Source organism: Elephas maximus, chromosome 12, assembly GCF_024166365.1.
Source record: "Elephas maximus indicus isolate mEleMax1 chromosome 12, mEleMax1 primary haplotype, whole genome shotgun sequence".
Taxonomy (NCBI): domain Eukaryota; kingdom Metazoa; phylum Chordata; class Mammalia; order Proboscidea; family Elephantidae; genus Elephas; species Elephas maximus.
The window spans coordinates 16,327,135-16,354,914 of NC_064830.1; the positions used below are offsets into that span (position 1 = coordinate 16,327,135).

General features: G+C 40.8%; 1 long non-coding RNA gene across 1 annotated transcript in view; it reads left to right on the plus strand.

Annotated features, from left to right (window-relative positions):
• LOC126087405 (uncharacterized) overlaps nucleotides 1–27,780 on the plus strand; it is a 66,560-nt gene that overhangs the window by 29,336 nt on the left and 9,444 nt on the right. Inside the window, exon 3 of the long non-coding RNA XR_007519755.1 lies at nucleotides 25,366–25,490. This is a non-coding gene — a long non-coding RNA (uncharacterized LOC126087405). The remainder of the gene's footprint in view (nucleotides 1–25,365; nucleotides 25,491–27,780) is intronic.

The window sequence follows — 27,780 nt, forward strand, 5'->3', positions numbered from 1 at the left end:
GAGCGACACACAATATTGCCAAATTCTGGTTTATTCAAATCCCTCAGCTCCCAAAATCATTACTGAAATCTCACATGTGGTGCTTTAGGAACCTACCATCTTGCCTGTCCTCCTGTAACCCAGTTCTTTCTGAGCTGCTTTCTTCTCTCCAGGGGTTTTCATTTTCGTGTCTGCTTCCGTTTGAGAGGAACAGGAACCTGGAGGCCAGAGATCAAATGCGGGCTCTCCCACAAACAAGGTAACTTGTCGTTTTTCTCTATGGCTTTCTGTCTGCGATATGAGGGAGATGGACAAAGCAGTCTCTAAGATCCCTTCTGGCTTGCAGAGTTGACATCTATGTTCTAGTTCATATGAGAAACCCAGAAGTCCAGACCCTCTCTGTGTCAACTTGAAGATCAAGAAGAATTTTAAAATATTCTAGGAAAAACGGTTCCTGTGAGATGCACCAACTTTAGTGCCCCCAGTTTTTGGTGAACCCATATGGATACACAGTCCACAATTGTTGTGAAGGCATCTCGTTATCGTTGTTGTTATGGATTTTATAAGTGTGTTCCTCACTTAGCCTCTAAATCCATTACAAAGAAGAAATACACATTTAAATATTTATTATTATCTGAGATTGTGGTCATACACTTCCTTATCCTCCCACTTCCATCTGCTCCATGATTGTCTGAACAGATGGGTGTTGCACCCAGATCTAAAAGCCAGAATACAAGGGTTCTGTAATTTGAACTAAAAGGAACTATCAAAGGCAAACGTGGTATACAGTCATGCCATTCCTTTTCTTCGGCCGTTCCTTACTAGTTGAGCAGGAACTTACTTCAGAGTGTTTTTGAAACTCACATTAGTATGTCAGGGAAGAAAACAAAGGGAATAATGACTATTCAATTACTGAGGTGTTCTGGGTTTTCTTGCTCCATTTGGCAGCACTGTCTACCTAGTGGAAACCCTGGTGATGTAGTGGTTAAGAGCTATGGCTGCTAACCAAAAGGTCAGCAGTTAGATCTAAAGCCACCAGACCTCCTTGGAAACCCTGTGAGCAGTTCTACTGGGTGGCAACAGGTTTGGACAATTATGGTAGAAGGGCTTAAAAGTAGAAAATTGGGTAAAAAAATGGGAAAGGCATAATAGATATTTCAAAAGAAACCTTTATCATTTATATAACTAGATGAAAGTTATTTATAGTCAATTTCTTATGCCCTGATCACACCCAGCTATCTGGTGTCCTTTTTCCTTTTCTATTTTAGCAATTGCCAAAAAGTTAAGTGATCCTTGTGGTTCTGTTAAAGTTTCCATCCTCATCCACGCCTCGAGTTGGGGCATCCGGACGCCTAGCACCTAAATTTTTGATAACTGTGATGCATAAACCGAGCAGAGAAGGAGACTAAAAACTTTTGGAAAGAGTCAGGGAGAACTTCTTTTCCAGTTGTTGCTAGGTGCTGTTGGGTCAGTTCCAACTCATAGCTACCCTATGCACAACAGAACAAAATACTGCCCGGTCCTGCACCATCCTTACAATCTTTGTTATGCTTGAGCTCATTGTTGCAGCCACTGTGTCAGCCCACCTTGTTGAGGGTCTTCGTCTTTTCCGCTGGCCCTGTACTTTGCCATGCATGATGCGCTTCTCCAGGGACTGATCCCTCCTGACAACATGTCCAAAGTATGTAAGATGCAGTCTCGCCATCCTTGCTTCTAAGGAGCATTCTGGCCTTACTTCTTCCAAGACACATATTCCTTTCCAGAGCTCTTTAAAATAACTCTTCTAATTATTTTTGTTACTAATGACCATTGTGATTAAGAGTTTGCCTGCTACCCAAAAAGTTGGGATGTCGAATCTACTGGCTGTCTTTGGAAACCCTATGGTGCAGTTCTACTCTGTCCTATAGGGTCTCTTTAAGTCGGAATTGACTTGATGGCAATAGGTTTTTTGGTTTTATTGACCATTGTGGAATCTAATGTAATAATTTACACATAATATTATTTATATGTTATCTATTATATAAATAAATATGACACAGCTTCCATTATTGAGGTGAGACAAGCACATGTAATTTTTATAATATCGTAAGTAAAGAGTCCTGGTGGCACGGTGATTAAAGCGATTGACTGCTAACAAAAAGTCAGCAGTTTGAAACCACTTGCAGCTCCACAGGAGAAAGACGTGGCAGTCTGCTTCCTTTGAGATTAACAGCCTTTGAAACGCTATGGGGTAGCTATGAGTTGAAATCGATGACAGCAGTGGGTTTATACATTAAAATAAAGGCTATGTCAAAGGTACAAGACATATACTTCAGAGGTAAAAGGGATTGAAGAGTTGTTACTTGGGGGACTAGAAGAAGTGGTAGTTGAGCAAAACCAACAGTATACGTAGGATTTAATGAAGTGGAGTAGAAAGGGAAGAACGTTCCTGAAATTTTACATAATGGCTGCTTGGAGGCGAGGCATTCATGTTGAACTTACTCTCACACAAACTTACTCTCAAAACACCACTCAATTCAGTCAGCTCAGCGGAAATACCAGTTGAACCCATTATTTGCCAAGAAGAAGACAAAATAACCAGCAGGTTTATCAAAGTTTTTTTTTTTTTTTTTCCTTTTTCCCCAATTATTGCCTTGGTGTCATACAGATTCTGGCATAATCTGCCTTAAAAGGTCTATTGTTTAGAGGAATGGGTTTCCTTTTGCAGAAATAAAACAAATAGGTTTCTGTTTGTTTTGTGTGGGCAGCTTGGGATATTATAAAGAAGTGATATAATGCAGAGAAATTGCCGTTCAGAGATGTGACATGGCTTGTTTTGAACTGTTCTCAGCGGAGTGGATGGAGAAGTGTCAGGATTGTCCTTTGCCAGCAGGGTGCACATTGGAGAGCACTAACACCACTGTTTACCTGAACAGCTGCCGAAAGCCCTGCATCCTCCACGACTCTTAATCTTTTCCAACTGAGCAAAATGTTCAGCATGAACTTTTAAATATAGTGACACCTCGTGTGGCCAATCTGCTGAAATTTGCAGCAGGAAACCAGTAATAGGGAAAGCTGTGAAGGTTTGCAGTGATTAAATGCTGCCAAGAGTCCGCATTTTCTTTACGAAAGTCAAGATGGTTGGCTTGGCAATTGACAATCAGATGTGATGGTGGCATCTTTGCAATGCATAATTATATCTGAATTACTTGGGTGGCGAAATCAAACTTAAAGCTTGAAGCTGTGAGCTTTCCAGTAGGGCAAACTCAGAATTTTTAAAATATTTATTTCAAACTAATGATTGTAATCTATACAATTGTATTCATTACTTTGTAACAAATACTATACTTTAACATTCTTTATACATGGTACAATAAATAGAATTCACAATATAATCTCTGATTTGATCGATAAGGCTTTTTCATTGCTGTTATAACCATGGTCCTTAATTAGCTATATATGGGATATATCTATATCTAGATATACCTATATCCTATATTTACATATAGATCTATATCTATAATCTACACATATGGATATAGATATATATATATGGATATATATGGAGATAAATAAAAAGAATGAGAGATTTTATATATACTTATATATATATTTTTATATATACACACATATCCATCTATTTTTCTATATATAGATAGCTATATAAAACCTATAGATAGATACATGCATACATAGATGTATGCATGTATTTGATATTTTCCATGCTGAAGGAAATGAGTGAGTATTATGTCCATTCACCGGTAGTATTTAGGGAAGAGACCAAACCACAAACCAAGCCTGCTGCCACTGATAACATTCCAACTCATAGCGATCCTCTAGGACAGAGTAGAACTGCCCCACAGGTTTTTCAGGGAGCGGCTGGTGGATTTGAACCACCAACCTTTTGGTTAACAGCTGAGCTCTTAACCAGTGCACCGCCAGGGCTCCCTTTAGAGAAGGGAAAGGAAAGCTAATTTGCTTCAACCAACATTTATTATTTACTGTAAGATTAAGACTACTGAATGAAATAGTCTGTCCTTTCAATACTCTCACCCTCACAGGATAGTGTGAGAGAGAGAGAGGTGCTGAGGCCCTTTTAATGTAGCTGCAGTGCGAACATACAGAACTGTGGGAACACGGAGGAGGAGTGTGTGTTTAGACCCGGAATCAGCAGAGGATTTCTGTGAGGCCTGACGCCTGGGGCTGATCATTCCTGCTCCTAGTTCTAAACTCTTTGTACCCCGAGGGCTTAGTAAACTTTCTAATGAATTAAGCAATTGTTGAATGAATAAATATATATGAAAGTATTCTACAACTTTTACTGCTCTATAAAAATGTCAATTGTTGTTACAATGAGTAATGACAGTATTTCTGACTTGACCAATAGCTTGTTATGCAACCTGAGAAAAGTCATTTAACTTTGGTAATGCAGTTTTCTTAAACGTCAAATGAAGAGTTGACCTAGATAACTTGAAAATGATTTTCATATCTAAAATGTATAATTTCTGATTTTAAAAAATAAATGTTTTCATGTTAAACAGAAGTAAAAATATAATTAATTGCATTTTAAAATCACATAGCCATGTTTAAATAAACCACATGTATAAATACTTCTGCAAGTATAGGGCTACATTTGCAATGTGGTTGATTTTCTCTTCTCTAAAGCCAATTTCAGATTTGCTTAAGACAAGGTACATCTATTTAATTTCTGTTAATATTGGGGATAGACACTCAGCTACACCAAATAAAGGCAAAATGTGCTAGGTTATTCAAAATGATCCCTCAGGAAGATGACAAAAATACTTCAATGTTATTAAGCTCCTTAGAACCTTTATATGACAGATATCATGTAAATAAAATTACAGATTTGATATTGAGCAAAAACTGAAAACCACCTGAAAAGATAATCTGAGAAACATTAACATGAACCTCCTATAATTTTCACCTGGAAAATCCATCCTATGCTGGGTCAAAGCACCTGAGTCTGCATCCTCTTCACACAATCCATGTCTGGCAGACTTCAGCCTGGAATTCTCTTCATGTGGGATATCTTGCCAGTTTCTCCACCAGCACCATACCCATTTAGGATCGAAAAGGGAGGGTGGGTTTCTCCTCTGAACATAAGCAGTTTGGGGCCTTTCCTATTTATTTTGAAGTACTGACTTAAAATAAGAATTGAACAACCTATCAATTGGCTGCTAACCAAAAGGTCAGCAGTTCGAATCCACCAGGTACTCCTTGCAAACCCTGTAGGGCAGTTCTACTCTGTCCTATAGGGTCTCTGTGAGTCGGAATTGATTCGATGGCAGTGGTTGGTTGGTTGGTTGGATCAGTTCTCTCTGCTGCATCTTACTAGCCAAGTGATCTGGGCGAGCTACTTAACCTCTCTCATCTTTAGATGTCTCATCTAGAATTTAAGATAGAATCTTCCCCTGCCAACTTGTTATGTAGACACATTAAAAATATACGCTAAAAAGCTGTATATTGTTTTAGATTGGTTGTTGTTGTTAGATGCTGTGGGGTTGGCCCCCAACTCATGGCAACCCCATGCACAACAGAACAAAATGCTGCCTGGTCCTATGCCATCCCCATGATCAGCTGCGGATCAGACTGTTGTGATCCATAGGGTTTTTACTGGCTGATTTTTAGAAGCGACCACCAGGCCTTTCTTCCTAGTTGGTCTTAAGTTTAGAAGCTCTGCTGAAGGCTATTCAGCATCATAGTAACACAGAAGCCTGCGCTGACGGATGGGTGGTGGCAGTGCATGAGGTACCTTGGCCAGGAATTGAACCCAGATCTCCCCAATGGAAGGCAAGAGTTCTACCACTGAATCACCAACATCCCCTTTAAACTGGTAAGATGTTATGAATACAGCCGTCAAGGCAATTCTGACTCATAGTGACCCTATAGGACAGAGTAGAACTGCCTCATAGGGTTTCCAAGGAGCAGCTCCTGGATTCAAACTACTGACCTTTGGATTAGCAGTCAAGCACTCAAACGCTGTGCCACCAGGGCTCCCTTGAGTTTCTACTACATGCCAAATACCATGTTAGAGGTTTTCTGTAGGAAATGAGGATTGCTATCCTTATAGTATGGAGCCCTGGTGGCCTAGTGGTTAAGAGATCTGCTGCTAACCAAAAGTCGGCAGTTCGAATCCACCAGCTGCTCCTTGGCAGTTCAAATCCACCAGCTGCTCCTTGGAAACCCTATGGGGCAGTTCTACTCTGTCCTATAGGATTGCTATGGGTCGGAATCAACTCGATGGCAATGAGGTGTAGGTAGAAAACTGAAGTTCAGAGAAATTAGGTATTTTCTTCAGGCGCATATCACCAGGATTTGGTATGGAAAATACGTACATTTTATCATCTTTCTGACTTCACTACTGAAGTCAGCCTTGCTGATTTTCTAGTAACGGTGGTGCTTATTTTTAATAAGATGAAGGCAGTCAAAACAAAAAACCCACTACTGTCGAGTCAATTCCAACTCATAGTGACCCTATACGACAGAGTAGAACTGCCTCATAGAGTTTCCAAGGAGCACCTGGTGGATTCAAACTGCTGACCTCTTAGTTAGCAGCCGTAGCACTTAACCATTATGCCACCAGGGTTTCCGATGAAGGCAGTAATTATTAAAATTTCCTGAAGTTTATCTCTCCCCCACTCTTTTTTTCTGAAAAGAGGCCTGTTATTTTGACTTTACTCATGACTTGATTTTCTTTAAATGTTGAGAGTAATCTCAGAAATCGTGTCATCTAAACTTTTCCATTGTAACAAACTGACTCATGGAGCAGGGGTTTTCTCAATTTCTCTCAGGTATTTGGTGACAGAATTAAATCTAGAGTTCAGCATCTTGACTGTTCTACTTCTTTACTCACTATTTTTAAAATGAAGGCCATTTTTCAGTATCAGTATGGCCTCTACCTATTATTTTCCACTATTTTAATTAACCTATCTTGAGTACCTACTGGAACTTCTGGTGTGCCTGCTGTGTGCATTAATTCATTTATTCTTTCAGTAAATATCTATAAAGAACTGAACTACATATCATGCTGGTTTTCCAAAGATTAATAAAACACAGTCTTTAGTCCTCAAGGAATTTCCATTCTAAAATAGGAAGGCAGGCTTGTAAACAAGTAGATGAGATATTAAAGATTTGGTGGTAGAAATCTATGCAGGGATGAGTTTGGGCATCGTATTAATTTCCTATTGCTGCTGCTAGAAATTATTACAGTCTTAATGGATTGACACAGACATGTATTATTATAATATAATTCTGGGGATCACAACTCTGAACTGCGCCTTCTAGGCTAAAGCCAATTTATCAGCAGAGCTACGTCCCTTTAGGAGGCTCCAGGAGAGAATCCATTTCTTGAGTTTTTCCAGTTTCTAGGGCTGCCTACATTCCTTGTCTAGTGGCCTCCTCCTCGGTCTTCAAAGCACATCACTTCAGTCTCTGCTCTCATCATTACATATACTCTCTCCCTCTTATGAGGACACTTTTGATTACATTGGAGCCACTCAAATAATCCAAGACAATTTCCCCATCTCATCTTAGTCACAGCCTCAAAAGTCCCTTTCATTATGTAAGGTAAAATATTCATGGGTTCTGAGGATTAGTACATGGACATCTTATAGACAGGCATTATTATTATTCTGTCTACTGCAGTCTCAGCTAATTGCGAGGGTGAGGTGCGTTGAAAATGATAACAGGTAGAGAAGAATCAAGGAGAAAGTTAATGAGAAACCGAATTCTGGAAGCAGTAGAGGGGGTGGAAGGGTTGAAAACAGAGAAATAAAGAATTAGGAACTGATAACTAATCTTCTGAGGTGGATGGACGGTAGGAATGAATGGGAGCAAGCTATGAAGTTACCAAATTTATGATGTGGGATGCTGGATAAATTAATATGCATTTAGTGAGACAGAGAATGGGAGGAAGAAGATTGTGGTAATGGTGTTGTTGTCAGTAGTGTGGTGGCAGAATGTGTGTGTATGTGTGAAAGATGTTGGGGGCGTTTAGGAAAAAAGAGTTCAGTCTTGGAGACATTGAGTTTATGGTTTTTGTGGTATAATCTAATGAGATGTTCAAGAAGTCATTTCATGTATTTTCCGCCTTTCCTCCCTCTTTCCTTTCCTCCTTTCTCCCCTCCCTTCCTTCCTTTCTCCTTCCTTCCTTCCTTCCTTACTTCTTTTAAAGGAGATTTATTAAGCAGTTAACATATACTAAAAGGAGCCCTTTAGGTACATTGGTTAAGTGCTTGGCAGCTAACCGAAAGGTCAGCAGTTTGAACCCACCCACTGGCACCAAGGGAGAAAAGACCTGGTGATCTGCTCCTGTAGAGTTTACAGCTTAGAAAACCGTATGGGGCTGTTCTACTCCGTCATATAATGTTGCTATGAATTGGAATTGACTAGACACACAACAACAGCAACATCTACTAGACACGTGTTAAACATCAAGGACTACTGTTGAAGTGAGGTGTGGTCTGTGCCATAGTATTCAATGTTTGATCTCAAGGGAAAAGTATATGTCAGAAATACAGATTTGGAAGTCAGATATGTGTACCCACAAATGTACACACACAGTTGATTCTCATTATTCGCAGTTTGTTACGATCTGTAAGGTCACTGTGAACACTGAGTGAATACTGAACCATTGCTCCTGGGGTTTGGTTCCGGTGAGACTCTATTCACAATGTTTTTTTCAACTGACTACTACATAATTTTATTTTATTTTTAAAGATACCTTATTTAATAAATTTTGTTGATTTATTAACATCGAACTCATAGACAACAGCAGTAAAACTGATGCCTAAAAAAAGCTTATAGAACACACATATTTTCTACATAATGCGCTGTTTTGTGCTTAAGGACACTGGACAATTCTTCAGCATGGTGGTTGGAGGCCATTTTCAACAGTGAAATCACCAATGAAAAGCATGAAAATGTGAACAACATGGCACTAAATACATCACGAAACAGACACTTGGTAACAGTATGAGAGTGAAAACAAGAAAGCTGAATGTAGTCTTGTTTGACCTCAGCTGGTAATATGCACATCAGATGACTCAAATTTTTTGCCACCCTGCACATATCCATGAATGACTGCACAAGAAGCATGAGTATTGATTTTGGGGCTACAAATAAATTTTAATGAGTAGGAGAATTCACAAATATGGAATCTGCAAATAAGATCAACAGTGTATATGCACTTACACACAGGAACACTCATGTGCACACACACGTATAATGGAAACAATGACACTTGATAAAATTCCCCAAAAAGAACACACAGCATGGTGATAGGAAGAGAGTGGCAACAGTAATTTCCTGAGGAACACCAATTTAAGAGGAAAAGAAAAATAAATAAATAAATAAAATGACAACTAATTCAGAATATAGAAGAAGAGGTGAGAATATAGAAGGAAGACACCATAGGGAACAAAATCAAGTTAGCTGAGGGCAGAAAGAGTCCCATTGGAGCCACACTTGATGACCCAAAGATGAGTTTTGCCAGAACTGGTCCATCCATGGCAAAGGTGTAGCAATGGGGGGAGTGAGGCAGAGGGGTACACTTGTCCCCAGGCACATGTCCACGGGGGTGCCAGATAAGGCAAGGAATGACATTCTGAGGCACCACAAAAGTGAAAGTTACCTGACTGAGGCAGCCAGGCAAGATGGGCAAAGGCATTTCTGCAATTTAGAGATTGCCCTCTGCTCCTCTTCTTCCTGTAGTCTCTTCTGTCCATGGAGCCTAGTCATAGGCACAAAACTCTCCATGTTACCTGCTCTTGCTTAACTCAGCCTTCACTTTAACTGTGAATCCATGGGTCTACTTCTTCAAAGAGAATATGGAAACATAAGGCTACAAAGACTCAGAGCATCTAGCTACAAAGATGTGCATGTCCTCTGTCTATCTATTCATCTAGCGAGAAAGAACCAGTGGCACATTTTTACTAATTATTAGTTACCTAGAATTTCATATTTTTGCAAGGTGCTCTTGATCCTCCCTCTATATTTGGGAGATAGGCTTAACCAGGTCCATAACTTCCATTTTAAAGCTCAAAAAATCAAGACTTCTAAAGATAGCAGCATACAGGATGTGGGTTTTCTAATTCCCATTCCAGAGCCTTTTCCTTTTTGTGCAACAGGAGTTTGTTTACCAGGAAAGATTAAGAATGGGACACAACGAGAAGTTAGGAAGCACCAGGATTCCCACCATATTGACCTGAGCTCCAGTCTAGTGTCATGGATTTTTCCAAAGAAGATCCAAACTACAATTGTACTTTTGGACGTGTGATGAGAACTTGAAGTTTTATTTCAAAGAGGCAAATAAAGAGATGCAGAGGATGATTTTGACATTTTAGAATATATGTGAGGAAAGCTTTGACATCTGTGACCTCAGTAATTGCGAAGGCTCCATCATGCTGTGATGGGGGTGGGAGGCCAGCAGGCAGCCCCTGTCAGATACCATGTCAGCATTGATAAATGCGTTATTTGGTGCTCTGTCAAACTGCTCATGTTAGCTGGGCGTGATCTCTCTCTCGCATGGAACATGGGTTGCACCATCTGTTCACTTTGGAAGCATAATCTTGAGCCATACCCTGCGCCCAAGCCAGGCCTGAAACTTGCCTGACGTGGAGAGGACTTGAGTGTAGGGAGAGGCGCCAGGTCCGAACTTTTCGTGCACAAAGCCTTGGGCCCGCTTCAGGGTTTCAGAGGATAGCTTGTGTCTGACTGTGGCCCTGAGTTCTGATAAATCACCATCGCTGTCCCTACCATCCATTCAGGAATTGCTAGAGCCTTGGTTGAGTGCTAATGTTTTTATAATGTGCCTTCTTTGAGATGGACTGGGATCAGAAAGCAGGCTGTTAAATGCCCTTTGTTTCTTTTTAAACAAGGTCCTTTTAAAAATCATCACTCTCATCAAACCAGGGCTGGTGTCTCTGCTTGGCAGAGCCAACTGTGACCACAGTCAGCGCGGGTATTCTATCAAGCCACTCAAGCTCACTGTCAGCTGCAGGGGTCTCAAGCTCAGTGTCAGGAGGAGGATGGGATGAGGCTCTTGATTAATGTTTAAGTCCTTCGAGTACTCTGTCTTCGTGTCTAAGAAGCACCAGGGCATTGCTGGGATGATGAGGCAGAACCCTTGATTAGTTAAGGAGTCAGGCCTGACCACCAGCAGCAGAGAGCTATCGGAAGGAATGGCATGACTGGGTGGAACTCTGGAAACCCACAGTCCTGGGTTCCAATGCCACAGCTCTGCTGTTTAGTTTCAGGCAACTTTGGGAAAGTTAACAGACTCTCTGAGCCTCAATTTTTTTCTTTAATGAAAGGATTGTTTTTATTCGTGGAATAATAAAACACGAAATTGCTTCTTATGAGGCCTACTTCCTAACTCAATCAAAGCTGGTTTCTTTTGAGTTCAGATTCCTCAGTATCAGAGGGTTTCAAGTATAACTGCAACTGGAAGTTAAGTTAGCAGGATAACGTATCTCCCTACATAACATAAAATTATCGCATGCATACAAATGATACAGTGACCATATATTCTGAACCCAAATCTAAAACGTGGACTACCAATCAGGAGATCATTTGGGGGACAACAGAGTAAAATGATACCTATAAAAACCAAAACCAAACCCACTGCCATGGAGTCGATTCTGACTCATAGCAACCCTATAGGACAGAGTAGAACTGCCCCATAGAGTTTCCAAGGAGCGTCTGGCAGATTTGAACTGCCAACCTGTTGGTTAGCAGCCATAGCACTTAACCACTACGCCACCAGGGTTTCCAAATGATACCTATGGAGACAATAAAGTAAAATGCATTATTAATGGCATGGCTGAGAAGATTGAGAGCCTGAGAGCCTCCATTTACAGGCTCTCCAGTTTCTGTCCTAATGAAGGAATCCTGATTTTAGCATTCTTGTCTGAGAGGCACTTGAACTATAGGCAACTCACTGTCTCATAACATAGCTGATTACATCTGAATGATTCAAAACATGTTGGTGGCTTATTGTATGTGTTGACAAACTTTTTCTAGAAGGGACCTGATATTAAGTATTTTTTGCTTTATTGGCCGTGTGGTCTGGGGCACAACTGCTCACCTTGGCTGCTGGAACGGAAGAGCAGCCAGGCACAATATACATAGCAATGGGTGTGGATGTAGTCCAATACATTTTATTTACAAAAATGGGTGTCAGGCTGGACTTGGCCCTGTGGCCGTGGTTGACCCCTGGCTTACAGTGTTAAACACATTGTGTAGGCACAGATTATATTTATCCTAGCTGCAATTTTGAGTTTAAGAAAAGCAAATAAACAAACCAACTGAGGCAACCATTGTCTGCTTTCTTAAGTGCCCTGATAATTTTGCCATTCCCTTAACTAAAGTGAAGTCAGGAATTCATTCTAGATGGTCTTCTTTCAATCCCAAAATATGACATCTTTGCTTATTTTTCAGGCGATAAGATTCTAGCTTATTATTATTATTTCAGCCAAGTGTTATGGACTGAATTGTGCCCACCCAAAAAAAAACTATATGTTGGAACCCTAACCCCCATATCTGTGGGTGTGATCTTGTTTGAAAATAGGGTTTCTTTTGTTATGTAAATGAGGCCATATCAGCTTAGGGTGTGTTCTAAACTTAATGACTTCCACATTGTAAGGAGCAACATAGACACAGAGACAAGTAAGCACAGATTGGGGGCAGGGCAGGTAGACACCACGTGAAGATCCCAAAGGGTGTCAGAAGGCCTTGCTCTCACCAAAGGCTCTAGGGGGAGATCCTTTCTTGTACTTTCCAGCTTCTGGTAGACCAAGGCTTTTCTTTGATGGCAGCTGCTGCGTTAACTCATTGGACCATGCCACATGGCCATCTTCCCTCCATCCATATCTCTGAGTGTCTTCTCCTCTTTGATAGGATACCACTCAGATTGGAATGGGACCCACCCTGCTCCAGTATGACTTCGTGTTAATGTATCTGATAACATCTTAAAGACTCTATTTCCAAATAGGGTTACATTCACAGGTGCCACATGTCAGGATTTCAGCAATTTTTTTTTTTTTTTTTTGGAGAATGAACAATTCAATTCATAACATCTTGAAAGGGCTTTCCAAGTGTAAGACATTTTTCTTATTGATGATAGAGAAGGATGGGTCTCAGGGATTATAAGCTTTTATCACATATTTAACCAGGACTGAGCACGGGGTAGTGATGAAGAACGCATACACCCTGTTTCCAAGAAGCCAAAATTTGAGTATATGTGCGGGAAATACCGAAAGCATTCATAAATAGCTACGATTACTGTGAGACTGTTAGTAACAAAGATTTTCACTAAGCACTGCAGGGGTAAAGAAAGAGACATAGGACTTTCACTAAGCACTATAGGGGTAAAGAAAGGGACATAGGACTGATGTGGAAAGATCTGGCTTTCAGACATGTCTGAGTTCATGAATTTGAGTTTTTCCACTTAGAAGGGAGGTGGTATTGAATAATTCAACCAACCTCTCTAGGCTTCCTTTTCCTCTAATGTAAAATAAGAGTGATAAGTAAAATATCACTTCTGTAGGACCATTGCTTTGAAGAGAGATTATATATATAAAGAGCTCAATAGACTACTTAAACTTTAATAAGGACTGTTACCCCTGCCTGCCATGGGGCAGGGGTGGGAATGAAAGAGAAAAAAAGGCTTACACAGAAGCAATTACATCTGAGCTGGGCTTTGAAGTATCGGTAGGAGTTCATTAGGTGCAAAATAGAAAGTAAGCCCTTCCATGTAGAAACAAAAATGTGCATGGCAGGTCTAGAAAGCACAGGATCTTAAAGGAGGTGCAAGGAGAAACTGCAGACTCCAAGGAGGGATTATGAGTCCTTGAATATCAATTTGAAGACTTTTGACTTTACTTTCCAGATATTCAGAAAGTAATTCTGCCTGGGCCAGACACAGCAGGGTTTGGGGATTTTTTAGAAAGGGTTCTAGAGTAAGTGACTATTTTAACTTCCCTAGCTCCTTGTCCAGAGGAATTCTTTCAAGAAGGCAGACAAGGAGCAACATTTACTTTCTGGCTTTGACAGGTGCTTAGTACTTTGGGCAAAAAAAAAAAAAAAAATATGATGGCTTGCATGGAAATAGGAAATAACTATGAACCCTGCCCTCCTGACGCCCTGATCTGGAAAGAGGAATTAGGTCCAGGTGTGATGCTTGGACATGCTAAGGGCAGAGTATGTGTGTGTGTGTGTGTGTGTGTGTGTGTGTGTGTTGAAGGCGGAGTGCAGCAGGTTCTAGCCTGTCCTGCCCAGTGATTGATGCCCTGGCATTCCCAGCGCTGAGCAGTGGGAGCCCACAGAGCGGGCTGCGCAGGAGCAGCTGTTGGCGCAGCGCTCCTTGATCTGCACCTTGCGTTGCCCTTCGGGCGAGCCAGGTGGCTGCTGGCCTGCCGTGGTGGCTTTGCTGGAACTCATCTGCTCCTGCCTCAGCAAGGGCCAGTCCCGCTGTGCCTCTTTGGGGGACAGATCCCATTAGTTCTAAAGAACTCTCCAAAACAATGTTGGAAAGATGACGCCTTAAGTGTTTGGCATGGGGGTTAAAAAAACATGCATACACGCACACACACCACATCAAGCTGTTTGGGAAGAAATGTTTAGGAGAGCTGGGATGTAATTGTGCAGGTGCAGGGCTTGGGCAAGTGCCAGGTCATACAGGGTGCCATAGGTTTGCATTAACATTTGTTAGGCTTGAGAAAGTTTTTCACAGAAACACCCACACAAAGACTTCAGTGTTCCTCACTTAGCAATAAAATCCAAAAGGGTGAGTGAAACTTAACAAATTTTTTCCTCACCTGGGAAGAAATTAATACTTTCTAGGTGAAACGTAAAATATCCTCACAAGGGTCTTTCAGGGGTCAAAGCAACTGGGGCGCCAGTAAGCACTGCAAGTAGCATTACCTCCTAGAGTGTTAACATGGTTTCAATAGCTATTTATTGAGTGCACATATGTGTCTGTTGTACAAAATAGCAAAGGGAGCAGTGAGGATCCAGTAAAAGGAAGGAATATTAAAAACACATTTGTTGATCACCTTCCATGTGTCAGGCCCTCTCTGGAGCTAGGTAGTATTTATTTCCTGATTCTGGACATACTTTACCTTTATTTCTTGTCATGACCAAACCTATATGTTATTATGGGTCTTTGTTTTATATATAAAGACACTAAGGTTTGAAAATGTTAAAAACCTTGCTCAAGGTCACAGGAAGCATAAGGTTAAAGTTTGGAACAGATATCGGGAGGACTCTAGGCCTTAATTTTTTTTCCAATGTACGACTTTGACTCCTTGAAAATGTATAAGGTTTTGTGGGGGGCAGGAGTTTTTACACATACCACTGTTACACGTGCTCACGAAATGCACAGTCTTTGTTATTGTCTTAGTCACCTAATGCTGCAATAATGGAAATACCACAAGTGGATGGTTTTAACAAACAGAAGTTTATTTTCTCCCAGTCCCGGGGAAAGCTTTCTCTCTCTTTCGGCTCTGGGGGAATGTGCTTGTCATCTGTCTTCCCCTGGTCTAGGAGCTTCTCAGAGCAAGGGACCGCACATCCAAAGGATGTACTCCACTCCTGGTGCTTCTTTCTTGGTGTCATGAGGTCCCAATCTCTCTGCTGACTTCTCTATCCTTTTATCTCTTGTAAGATAAAAGGTGATGCAGGCCACACCCCAGGGAAACTCCCTTTACATCAGGTCAGGGCTGCGACCTGAGCAAAGGTGTTGCATCACACCCTAATCTTTTTATAACACAACCTAATCTCGCCTCATGAACCACAGGCAGAGATTAGGATTTACGACACACAGCACAATCACATCAGGTGACAAAATGGTGGACAACGACACAATACTGGGGATCATGGCCTAGCCAAGTTGACACACATTTTGGGCGGGCACAATTCAGTCCTTGACATGCACCCATAAAATGGAAGAGCACGATTGCTCATTCTTTTGAATGCTGAGGTGTGTTTCATAGGCAAGTTTTCCAGGTGGCTGAACCTTTACCTTTATAAGGTCAGACTTAAAAACTAAAGGACCACTCTAATATCATTCTTTTGGGAATAGATCATAACCATCTACCCATTTGTCCATCCATTCATTCGTTATGTATTTATTTACACATATACCGTTTGCTTCCAGTTAATTCTTATGATGAAAGAACAAATAAACAAAATTATAAAACAATGTTGTTAGCACTATAGTACTTAAATGTAATATAAAATTTTCTTGAAAAAAAATTTTGCTGTGGAATTGTGCTGGCTTTCTCCTGGGATATTAAATTATTTGTGGCCATGCCTCTTATTTTCATGGCACTTCTCCCTTGTTCTTTTTCAATTTGTGGCTTTGCATTCCTTTAGGGTCTCTGGCTGTTCATCCATAAAATAAAATGGTTGAAATGGCCACTGGACTGTGCCTGACTGGCTGGGAAAGAAACAGCTGGGGAGATTATACAAAACCTAAATACAAAGGCTTTTTTTTTTTTTTTTAATAATATTTTATTATGTTTTGGTGAAAATGTACATAGAAGAACAGGTTCCCATTCAATAATTTCTACACATATTTTTCAGTGACATTGGTTACACTCTTTTATTTTTTCTATTATTGCACATGGTTTTATTTGTTTGTTTTTACAAAAGTTGAATAACTATAACAACAACAACACGAATCTATGGTGGCTGATGTCCTCAGTGTCCCATTCGGATTTTCTGGGATCTTGATGTCATTTTTTTTTTTTTATTACGTTGTTGTTGAGAATATGTACAGCAAAATGTATGCCATTTCAACTGTTTCTACCTGTAGAATTCAGTGACATTGATTACATTCTTCAAGTTATTCATGGAGGCAATTAACCACACATTCCATATCCTCCTCCTAGTCCTGACTCTCTTTCTTCCTCTGGTGTTCTGGGTAAGTAGAGACCAATTGTCATGGATGGTGGCTTGCAAGCTTTTAAGGCTCCAAGCACGATGCAATGAACTAGGGAGCAGAACAGAAACACTAAACATGTTATTAGGCCCATGAACTAGGATGTCCCATGAAACCTTGACCCTAAATCTCCAAACCAAGGAAAAAATTCCCATAAGGTTTTTGGTTGTACACAAGAAGCCTCAGCAGCTGCTCATTTTTTGATTGTTGTTATTGTAAATATATCTATCACACAACTTTTGTCAGTTCAACTTTTTACAGGTTTACAACTTACTGACAGCAATTACAGTAATCGGCCGTGCAACTCTACCCTTAACTCGGTTTTTCCATTATCGTTAAACCCCCCTCTCCATCTCCCTCCTGCCTCTGGTAACCACTAATAAACTTGATCTCTATATATTTGCCTTTTCTTGGCTTTTTATATGAGTGAGGTCTTACAGCATTTGTCCTTTCGTGATTGACTTATTTCACTGAAAGTTTGGCAGTTCAAACGCAGCAGCCACTTCATGGGAAAAAGACCTGGTGATGTGCTCTCTAAAAGATTACAGCCTAGAAAACCCTCTAGGGTAGTAAAAAACCCGTAATATATCGTTTCTGTGAGTCAGAATTGACTCAGCGGCATACAGCAACAACAATGGTCACCATGAGTCCGAGCCACAGTCTCCAAGTTCCTCTAGTGTTAGGTTTAGGATGTGGACTAGTTTATCAGAGGGTTTTTTCAATGTCTGTTTTATCCCAAGATTTAGATCTTCGTTTTGTACCGTACCTTAGAGATATTCTTTCTGAAAACTTTTGTGATTCTCCCAGGAGTTTTCCACTGTTGCTTGTTACTCAGTGCTTGTTAACTTATCTCCAACAGCATCTGCCTCAGGTAGACAAGTGTTCACAACCCATTTGTCCTTGCAAGTGCCAATATTCCCTTAGATTTCAGGTTAATTTTTTCCCTGTGGCCTCATCTCTATTACTGGTTCATTAAATGTTATGACTTTGCAGATTTTCTTTCTCTCTCTCTCTCTTTTTTTTTTTTTTTTTAATAAATAAGCATAAGAATAGTACTATTTCCACCTTCCTACAACTCAAGCAGAACTGCACTAGGATGGTAAAGGGTATTGCGTTTCTTACAGCTTTTAATGGGGCTACAAAACCAAAATTAAGAAGCATTCCCACAGTTTAAAGGCAGTTGTTAGACCACCCTTAGGAGCCCTGGTGGTGCAAAGGTTAAGCACTTGGCTGCTAACTGAAAGGTTGGCAGTTTGAACCCACCACCAGCTCCACAGTAGAAAGACCTGGCAATCTGCTCGCATAAAGTTTATGGCCTAGAAAACCCTATGGGGTAGTTCTACCCTGTACCACATGAGGACGCTATGAGTTGTAATTAACACAATGACACCCAACAACAATAACAAAGACCATCCTTGCTGAACCTGGGAAGGTGACAGATAGTTCAATACTGATTCTGTGACTCTTAGCCCCTCAACCATCTCCACCCTATTTTTAAGGGAATATACCATTGCCATCAAGTTGATTCCAACTCATGGTGACCCTATAGTACAGAGTTGAACTGCCCCATAGAGTGTCCAAGGAGCACCTGGTGGATTCGAACTGCCAGTCTTCTGCTATGCCACCAGGGTTGCCAAGAGAATACAGGAAATCTTAGTAATGAGATTTGTGTGTGTGTGTGTGTGTGTAGAAATCAGAAATGAAGGGAATCATGTGCCCCTTGATGCTTTGAGAATGAACACTAATGCCTCAAAAGCATACATTAGTCTCTAGACTAGAAAGATTTAAGGAACAAAGTTAGTTGAACCTGCTCTTTGACGACAGAGCAAAGTTAAAAGACTTCTGTGGAAACAAACTGCATTTTTCAGAGTTTGGAAAGACAAAGTTATGAAGCACTCCCCTTGGATCAGAACGGACCCAGTGGAAATTAGCTAGATCTGGGTCATTCTGAAAAATCTCAACCCTAAAGATCTGTCTGCCAGGGCAAGGTGATCCCAACAAAAATGGTTTGTCCCAAACAGGCTTTGAAGAAGTGTTAGAAGGAGTCAGATAAAAAATGCATTGCTTGGATTAGGTGAAAATTTATGCATGGAAGCATTGGGTAACTCCCAAGAACCAGCAGCTGTGCTCCAGGAGCGGCGCCAGCCTTGGGCTGCAGTGGCACCAGGCAAGACCGCACTGTATTGCATTGATTCTAAAGCAATTTACATAAAAAAAAAAAAAATTAACAATTCTGAAATTATGTCGTCATTTACAATTGATTGCCTGGCATATTAAATGAAATATTTAATGTGAAATACTCCCTTTTCACCTCTTTAGCTAGTCTTTCCTCCTTCAGAACTTACAGAAATTAATAACGGAAAAAAAACGTTATTGTGCTGGGGGAGGAAAGAAATCAACCATATCTTTTTCCCCACTACTCATCTTCAGAATCCTAGATCTGGCCTGCACTAGGGACGGGAGAAACAACTTTATATTACATAAAAGAAGTTTTGACAATTAGGCTTGGACAGACTTTTGAAAGCTCAAAAAATAAAAGTTTTTGTTAATATCTTAGTTATCAACTGAATCATGGGACTGTGTTTTATTGGCAAAGAATAGAGAGAGGTTGTAGAACAGGTTTGAAGGAAGTGGTGGGAAAGAATTAAATTATTAACTTGCTTTTAACATAGTATGGTCTTTGACAAGTTTAATAAATAATAAATAAGTTACAGAATAAATAAATCCATGATCTGGAGCTTGAATGGTGTTCAACAAAGATATACCTTATATAAAATTGCTCCCTATCATGGATTGCACTATGTCCCCCCCAAAATTTGGGTTTCGATTTGGCTGGGCCATGATTTCCAGTATTGTGCGATTGTCCTCCATTTTGTGATAGTAATTTTATGTGAAGAGGATTAGGGTGGGATTGTACTTACCAGGTCACATCCTTGATCTAATGTAAAGGGAGTTTCCCTGGGGTATGGCCTGCACCAACCTTTTAGATCTCAGGAGATAAAAGCAAAGGGAAACTAGCAGATAGGGGGGACCTTGTACCACCAAGAAAGCAGTGCCAGGAGGAGAGCGCATCCTTTGGACCTGGGGTTCCTGCGCAGAGAAACTCCTAGTCTGGGGGAACATTGATGAGAAGGCCAACAGGGAGAGACAGACTTCTCCTGGAGCTGGTGCCCTAAGTTTGGACTTTTAGCCTACTTTACTCTGAGGAAATAAATTTCTTTTTGTTAAAGCCATCCACTTGTGGTATTTCTATTATAGCAGCACTAGGTGCCTAAGACACCCCCTGACAGAAACTATATTGTTTTTTTTTAAAATTATAAAACATGATATACTCTTTTTTAGGAGTAGGAATGTAACTGGATTTTCTTCATCTCCCTTATTACCTAGCCCAGGAGTGATTTGCATACAAGATTCCCAGTAAATACTCATCTTTGAGAGTGGTAATCAATAAATAAAGGAGCCCTGGTGGTGCAGTGGTTAAAGAGATGGACCGCTAATTGAAAGAGTCATAGTTCAAAACCACTAGCAGCTCCTTGGGAGGAAGATGTGGCAGTTGGCTTCTGAGAGAGATTTACAGCCTTGGAAACCTTGTGCAGTCCCTATGAGTAAGAATTGACTCAACTGCAGTGGATTTTTTTTTTTTTTGGAATCAATGAATGAAGCAATGGAAATCTAGGAACTGAGGGTAGGGATATGCCTGCTTACTTAACTCCGAGTGATAGAACTTTGTTCATATCAAGCCTGTCTTAGTTTCCTAGGGCTGCCATTACAAAAAGACAACAAGTAGGGGGCTTTAAAGAGCAAGAGTTTATTGACTTAAAGTTTTGAAGGCTAAGAGTGCGAATTCAGGTGGTCAGCGGGGCTATGCATTGTCTGCTCTGGGAGATCATTCCTTATCTCTTTCACCTTCTTTAGTCCTGGGTGTTTCTTGGCATTCCTTGACTTGTGGATGGATCTCCACATGGTCTCTTCTCCTGGGAGAAACCAGCATTTGAGTTTCTGCTACACAAAAGACACCTATGCTGGGGTTGCAGTGGTACCACAAGGGGTGTCTGTGTCTGTATTCTCTTTCTTATAAGGTGCCACTCAGATGAAATTAGGTTTAGGACCCACCCTACTCCAGTATGGCTGCATTAACAAAACAAAAGAAAAGCCCTATTTCCAAACAAGGTCAGATTTATAGGTATAGGGGTTAGGACTTCAATACATCCTTTGGGGGCAGGCACAATTACATTCATAAATGAACCCTTTACTGGGAAAGCATTTATCTTCCACTTTGTTTTCATGAACCTTTCCCATACTTCAAGGATCTTTTAAAGCTATAACTTCAAATAATTTTTTTGTTCCTTATGACCCCAGCCTACTCAAAAGAGTCCTTCTTTGAACTCTCGTAACACCTACTACGAGACTCTCATCTAGAGTTCGCAGTCTAGTACAAAACTGCATATGTGTTGTGATTCTTTAATTTTAAATTTGTTGAAGAAAAAATATCTCTTACCCCTGAATTTCTGGTGCTCATAATCTGTCCTTTGCAGTCCCTGGAGTAAATATCTTTCTTTATGGGGTAACTGGGCCTTCATTTATGAATTAGTTAAAGAAAAGGAAATAAAGCTTTCTTTGTCGACCCATTGCTGCTGAGCTGATTCCGACTCACAGCACCCTATAGGGCAGAGGAGAACTGCCCCCTAAGGTTTTCAAGGAGCAGCTGGTGGATTTGTACTGTCGACCTTTTGTTTAGCAGCCGAGCTCTTAACCTAGTTCCTGCTAAAACCCATTGCCACTGAGTTGATTCTGACTCACAGAGACCCTATAAGATAGAATAGAATGCCCATGGCATTTCCAAGAAGCAGTTGGTGGATTTGAACTGACCTTTTGGTTAGCAGCCAAGCTCTTAACCACTGTGACAGCAGGGCGCTCAGAAAGCGCTGTTATTTTCTCATTCTTCCCTCATGATAACACTTCCACAATGTATATCATACCTACTTCACCTAAGAACCAGAAAGAACATAATTTAATCATGATCACAAAGCAAAGAATGAAGTTATAGATTCAGCTTATGTTTTTATTCCCTAAAATTTGGTGCTCCAGACCAGATTTGCAGATTATAAGCCCAAATGGACCCAACACAGGGTCTGGCACATGGTAGACACTTGATGCATACCTGTCAAATGAATGAATATGTCAAAAAATGAGTGAATTTTTGTAAAAGGAGCCACACATTCCAATTCATGATGGGAATACATTGTGAGATAATTTATCTACTATTATTTCTGTATTATCAATATTAGCTAAGAGAAGCCAAGCCAAATCAAACAAAAACCTCTTACACTTTAGCTGAGAACCAGGGGAGACTTGAGAACCAAACGAGAAAGCAAGTGTGAAAGTGCTATAGAAATAGAAACTGTTTTTATAATTTCTCTTTTGATTTTTTTCCCCAAGTGTCAGGTAATTAATGGTCTGTAAACAGTCATCTAGGTGCTATTTAAAGGGACCTCACAGCGAATCCTTTGTGAAAACAAAAAAGAAATCTCTATCTCTCCTTTCTTGGTGTTTTTTTTTTTTCCCCCACTTTTTTCTTTCTTCATTCAACATACTTTATGCACCCAAAAGCAATGGCCTGGACTCAGGAATACTGATATAAAAAGCCAAGGTCTCTACCCCCCAAAGCTTATAAATATATAGCAACAAACCCATAAATACCTATTTCAGGTTTTTGCATATTGACATTTCTCAAGGCGTAGCCCAGGGGAATGCACTCCTTTATGCTATTGACGCTCTTCTTTTTTGGCTAGCTCCTTCTTTGTTTTTGGCTCCAGGTAGAAGCGCGTCTGAGTGTGTGTTTTTAAAGTGCAATGAACTACACAGTAAAGTTCTTTTTCTCTGCAGATTTTGTAGGTGTGACATCTCAGCCCACACAGCCCACCTGCTCCAAACTGTTTCATCTTTAACAACTGGCGTTTTCAGCAGTGGTGCTGGCTGGGTTAGTTACTGAAGCATGAAGGGACCAGATAGACCTGAGTTACCCAGCCTGTTGAGAGGAACTTGGAGCCAGCTGTCCAAGAGATGGCAGCCAGACCTCCCGCCCAGTCAAAAGGAAGGAAGGGCCTGGGCCTGGCAGGGTCACAAGTGGGGAGTGGAGTAAACAGAGGAAAATGACTAAGCTTAAAAGAAAATTAAAAAAAGGTGTAAGGAAGTGAAGCTTCTCTGTATATAGGTGTACAATTAACATTTTGATTTTATTTTCACATGGCTTCTTAGGAGATGTCTTTTTTTTTGAGACATGACCTTACCTACTAATGACATGACCCCTGGTTTCTGTGTGATCTTTCTGAGGGACCCTCATTCTGGGCAGCTCTGAGCCCAAAGAGGGCTCTCCCGAGCTTTACAGGTTGGAACACCATTTTATAATTTAGAATTTTACCAAGATAGAAGTTTGCAAAAATCTCTATTAAGGGCCATGCGGTAGGCTTCAAAAGACCACGCCTGATGTCCTTCTACTGTGACCCATCACCACTTCCCACTGAGAGTGACGAGCCATTTCTCAGCCACTTGAGTGCCCCTCCTTGCCTGTCCACCCTATCACTGTGCCCTCACTTGTCTTCTTTGCGTTATTTTAACAGCTTCTTAGGGCCACTGCTGCTGTTGCTGCGGTAATGTCAGTGCATTTAGAAATAATTGGTCTTCCTTTCTCTCTCTGGGCTGATAATAAGTTGGCATTTCCCATGCCCTTAAAACGTACCATATCTACGTGACTTCCTGTGCCCAATAAAACAGGAGGGGAAATTACATGCATCTCTTCTGGGGAAAAAAAAGCTTTAAGATCTAGTGTATGCTTTGCCATATTCCCTTTTCCTTTTGCCATGGCAACCAGCAAAATTCTAGATAGTCGTCGTTCTGTCACCAGGGTCCCAGAGTAAAATTGATGAGGATACAAAGTAGGGCCCTGCGTAAGCATGAAAGACAATTAGCATGAAGGAGAAAAAAAGTCTGTGGTTGTGCCTATCCTGACTGATGCAATTGTTTAATGAGAGTCCACCTTCTATTATAGTATCTGAAAATGCCAGTTGCTTGTTTCCTTGCCTCTCCTATGCCTCATATGCACGCGAAAGCTGGACAATGAATAAGGAAGACAGAAAAATTGATGCCTTTGAATTGTGGTGTTGGTGAAGAATATTGAATATACCACGGACTGCTAAAAGAACAAAGAAATCCATCTTGGAAGAAGTGCAACCAGAATACTCCTTAGAAGCAAGGATGTCAAGACTACGTCTCACATAATTTGGACATATTATCAGGAGTGACCAGTCCCTGGAGAAGGACGTCATGCTTGGGAAGGTAGAGGGTCAGTGAAAAAGAGGAAGACCCTCAGCAAAATGTATTGACTCAGTGGCTGCAACAATAGACTCAAGCATAGCAACAATTGTGAGGATGGCGCAGAACCAGGCAATGTTTTGTTCTGTTGTACATAGGGTCGCTGTAAGTCAGAACTGACTCGATGGCACCTAGCAGAAACAACAACCTGAGGCTGGGGCATGGACATGCCATCCAGTCCTAGCCAATGTGACTTGAGTCTGCACTGGTGTTCTCTCCAACATCCCTACAACATCCATCAATGCAGTCCATTAATGGTATCTCCAGCTAATGGTTAAAATAGCTCTGCAAAGCAAAACAGTGTTGTCTACAATCAGTTCTCTGATTTTCCAGTTTAGTCCAGAATAGATTTTATGCTGTCTAGAGCAGAGGTTGGCAACTTATGGTTGTGGGCCCAATCTGGCCCACTGACATCTGTTTTTGCAAAGGAGATTTTATAGGAACTCAGCCATACCCATTTGTTTATGTATTGTCTATGCTGATTTCCTGGATACAAAGAGAGAGTTGTGGCACTGCAATAGACACTTCATGGCTCACAAAGCCAATAATATTTGCTACCTGGTTCTTTACCAAAAAAGTTTGCTGGGTGAGTACTTTAATTCCTCCAAATATACTTTCTTGATCAAAATTTAAAAAGCATTTAGTAGGAAGGATTTGAGGTCGTGTCTCCTGAGCAGTGATTAAAATAAAGCTATTTTATGCACTAAATACCATATATCAGGTTTTATTAGCAGATGCTGTGATTATTTTGAATTTGAAAGATTAGTAAATCCTTTTCTTGTCTCGAGGTTTTGATTTCAGTGTTTTCCACAATCCTTTCTCTAGCTACGATCAGGATGACTTTGACCTCTTGTATGAAATGCAAGACTTGAAAGCTTTGGATAATTTCCTTTTCTAGACACGCTTTTCTTTCCTTTTTGGCCTGACCTGATCAGGTCTCGGATTGAAGATCACCTCAGAGAGGACTACCCTGATTCATCACATAAAATATCTCCTTGTTTACTCTCTACTGGCATCCTTGATTCCACCTGGAGCAACACCCATCTCACTGTAACTTCTTCTTTCTTTGCTAGGCTCTGGGTTTCATAAAACCAGAATCTGAGTTAGCTGCCACCACAACTTGTATCCCGAGGACCTGGTACAGGACCTATGGAAAAGAAGGTGTCCAATAAACTCTTCAGCACTGACTGAAGATCAGGTAGAGTGGGAAAGGCTGGGATTACAAAATGTAACTGACTATGAAGTTTCAGCAATGTTAGTTTATAGTATTCAGGGTGTAGAAATATAACTCAGTTTATTTCTCTATAACTGAGCTAACTGGCTCGTGAGTAACAGCTCTATTTCTACTTAAAAAGGGATATTTAGCTTGACAAATCCAGTACCTCAGGCCCTCAGTTTAGAACTCAATTGCTTCTTCTCTGGACATTGTTCAGTCAAATGCAAGGTGTTCGACTTCTTTTTTACCTCTGAGAGGATCGAGTACTGTCTTGGCTCTGGGTGAGGATTTGGAGACCAAGCTCATGTTTAGCCTGGCCACCGCTGAGGGGTTCCTTTTTAGATGTTGGCTTCTGTCCTCATTGTAGACTGGGATGACAACTCCTCATTACGTGCTCCTCCCTACAGATGCAAAGATCCATGAATTCTGCAACATTCTTGCTGGGACCACTTTGCTTCCTTGAGACTATAGGCCCGCTTTCAGTCATTACTAGGGATTTCATTTGTCCTGCTCTCATGCCTTCCTCAGGCCTTGGACTGAGGGGTAGTGCCCTGGCCTTTAAGTGACATGTGTCTAATATTCCTTTCTCCCACCAGGTGGCTAATGGTTTATTTTCTTTTCCAGTGGTGGGAAAACTTCCCTTATATCATCAACTTATATTCTTATGTGTAATGATATGGTATTGACATATTCTCCATGTCCCTACTTTCTGGGTATATTTTAGAGAAAGATGCTAAATCAAAACAACTCTTTTCTCAGTTACCTGCCTCTTCCTATAAAGAAGTTGTACTTTCACAATTTAACCAAAAAACCAAACCCGTTACCATTGAGTCGATTATGACTCACAGCGACCCTATAGGACAGAGTAGAACTGCCCTATAGAGTTTCCAAGGAGCACCTGGTGAATTCAAACTGCTGAGCTTTTGGTTAGCAGCCACAGCACTTAACCATTGTGCCAACAGGGTTTCCACTTTCACAATTACTGCCCCTAAATGAAATCCAAGAGCCTAATTTGGAAGACCGAATATTGATGTTAAATGGCAACAATTCCCAACTTCCCTGAGGTATAGAGTATGTCTTGTTTAAAAAGAAGTGGTTTCAGCCCTTGCCCTTGAAAAACCCACAGATTAGTGGAAATAACATCTATAAATAGAAGACTCTTACATTAAGAGGAAACTCTAATGACAGAGATGTATGCGTGGCAACATGTAACTAAAGAAAAGTTGTCCCTACCCCAGCCCTGTCCTGATTCCACTGAGGACATTCCTCAAGCCCATTTGGATGCCTATCCATCCTTAGACTCTGTCATGAATTGAATTATGTCCCCCAAAAATGTGTGTATTAACTTGGTTAGGCCATGATTCCCAGCATTCTGTGGTTGTCGTCCATTTCGTGATTGTAATTTTATGTTAAGAAGATTAGGGTGGGATTGTAACACCACCCTTACTCGGGCCACCTTCCTAATCCAATGTAAAGGGAGTTTCCCTGGGATGTGGTCTGCACCACCTTTTATCTCTCAAGAGATAAAAGAAAAGGGAAGCAAGGAGAGCATTGGAGACCTCGTACCACTAAGAAAGCAGTGCCTGGAGCAGGTGGTCCCTGTACAGAGAAGCTCCTAGTCTGGGGGGATTGATGAGAAGGCTGACAGAGAAAGAAAGCCTTCCCCTGAAGCTGACACCCTGAATTTGGACTTTTAGCCTACTTTACTGTGAGAAGATAAACTTCTCTTTGTTCAAGCCATCCACTCGTGGTCTCTGTCATAGCAGCACTAGGTGACTAAGAGAGAATTCCCCTTCAATTGCGCTGCTATACTCCAGATTATTATTACACTGAAAGAAACATACTTATCAAGTGCTTCTAGTTTGAAAAGAATTGTTTGTTGCTATGTGAAATGGAGACGAATCAGATCTCAGAAGGGCCACAAAGATACAGAGGTGAAGGAACAAAAAAATAAAAAATAAAAGGGGGCAAGGCTTTAAGGGTGCAGATTCATTCCCAAGTGAATGGAATAGACAATAAGTGCTAGGAGTCCAGGGATGACACAGCCAACTGAAAGAAGGTGTTTTCTGTTTGTCCCCATAGACAGAAACCTGCTATTACAAAACCCTGACCTTATTCTGCCAAGATTGTACCAGATCACTCAAAATTGGGCAGCCTGTAGTCACTAAAATGCATTCCTAGATTGAGCCAAAAACTCGTTTGTGACTCCTGTGCGTCTGTTTACCTGTGTTTGAGCCTTACTCCCATATGACCCACTTCTTGCCAACTGGTA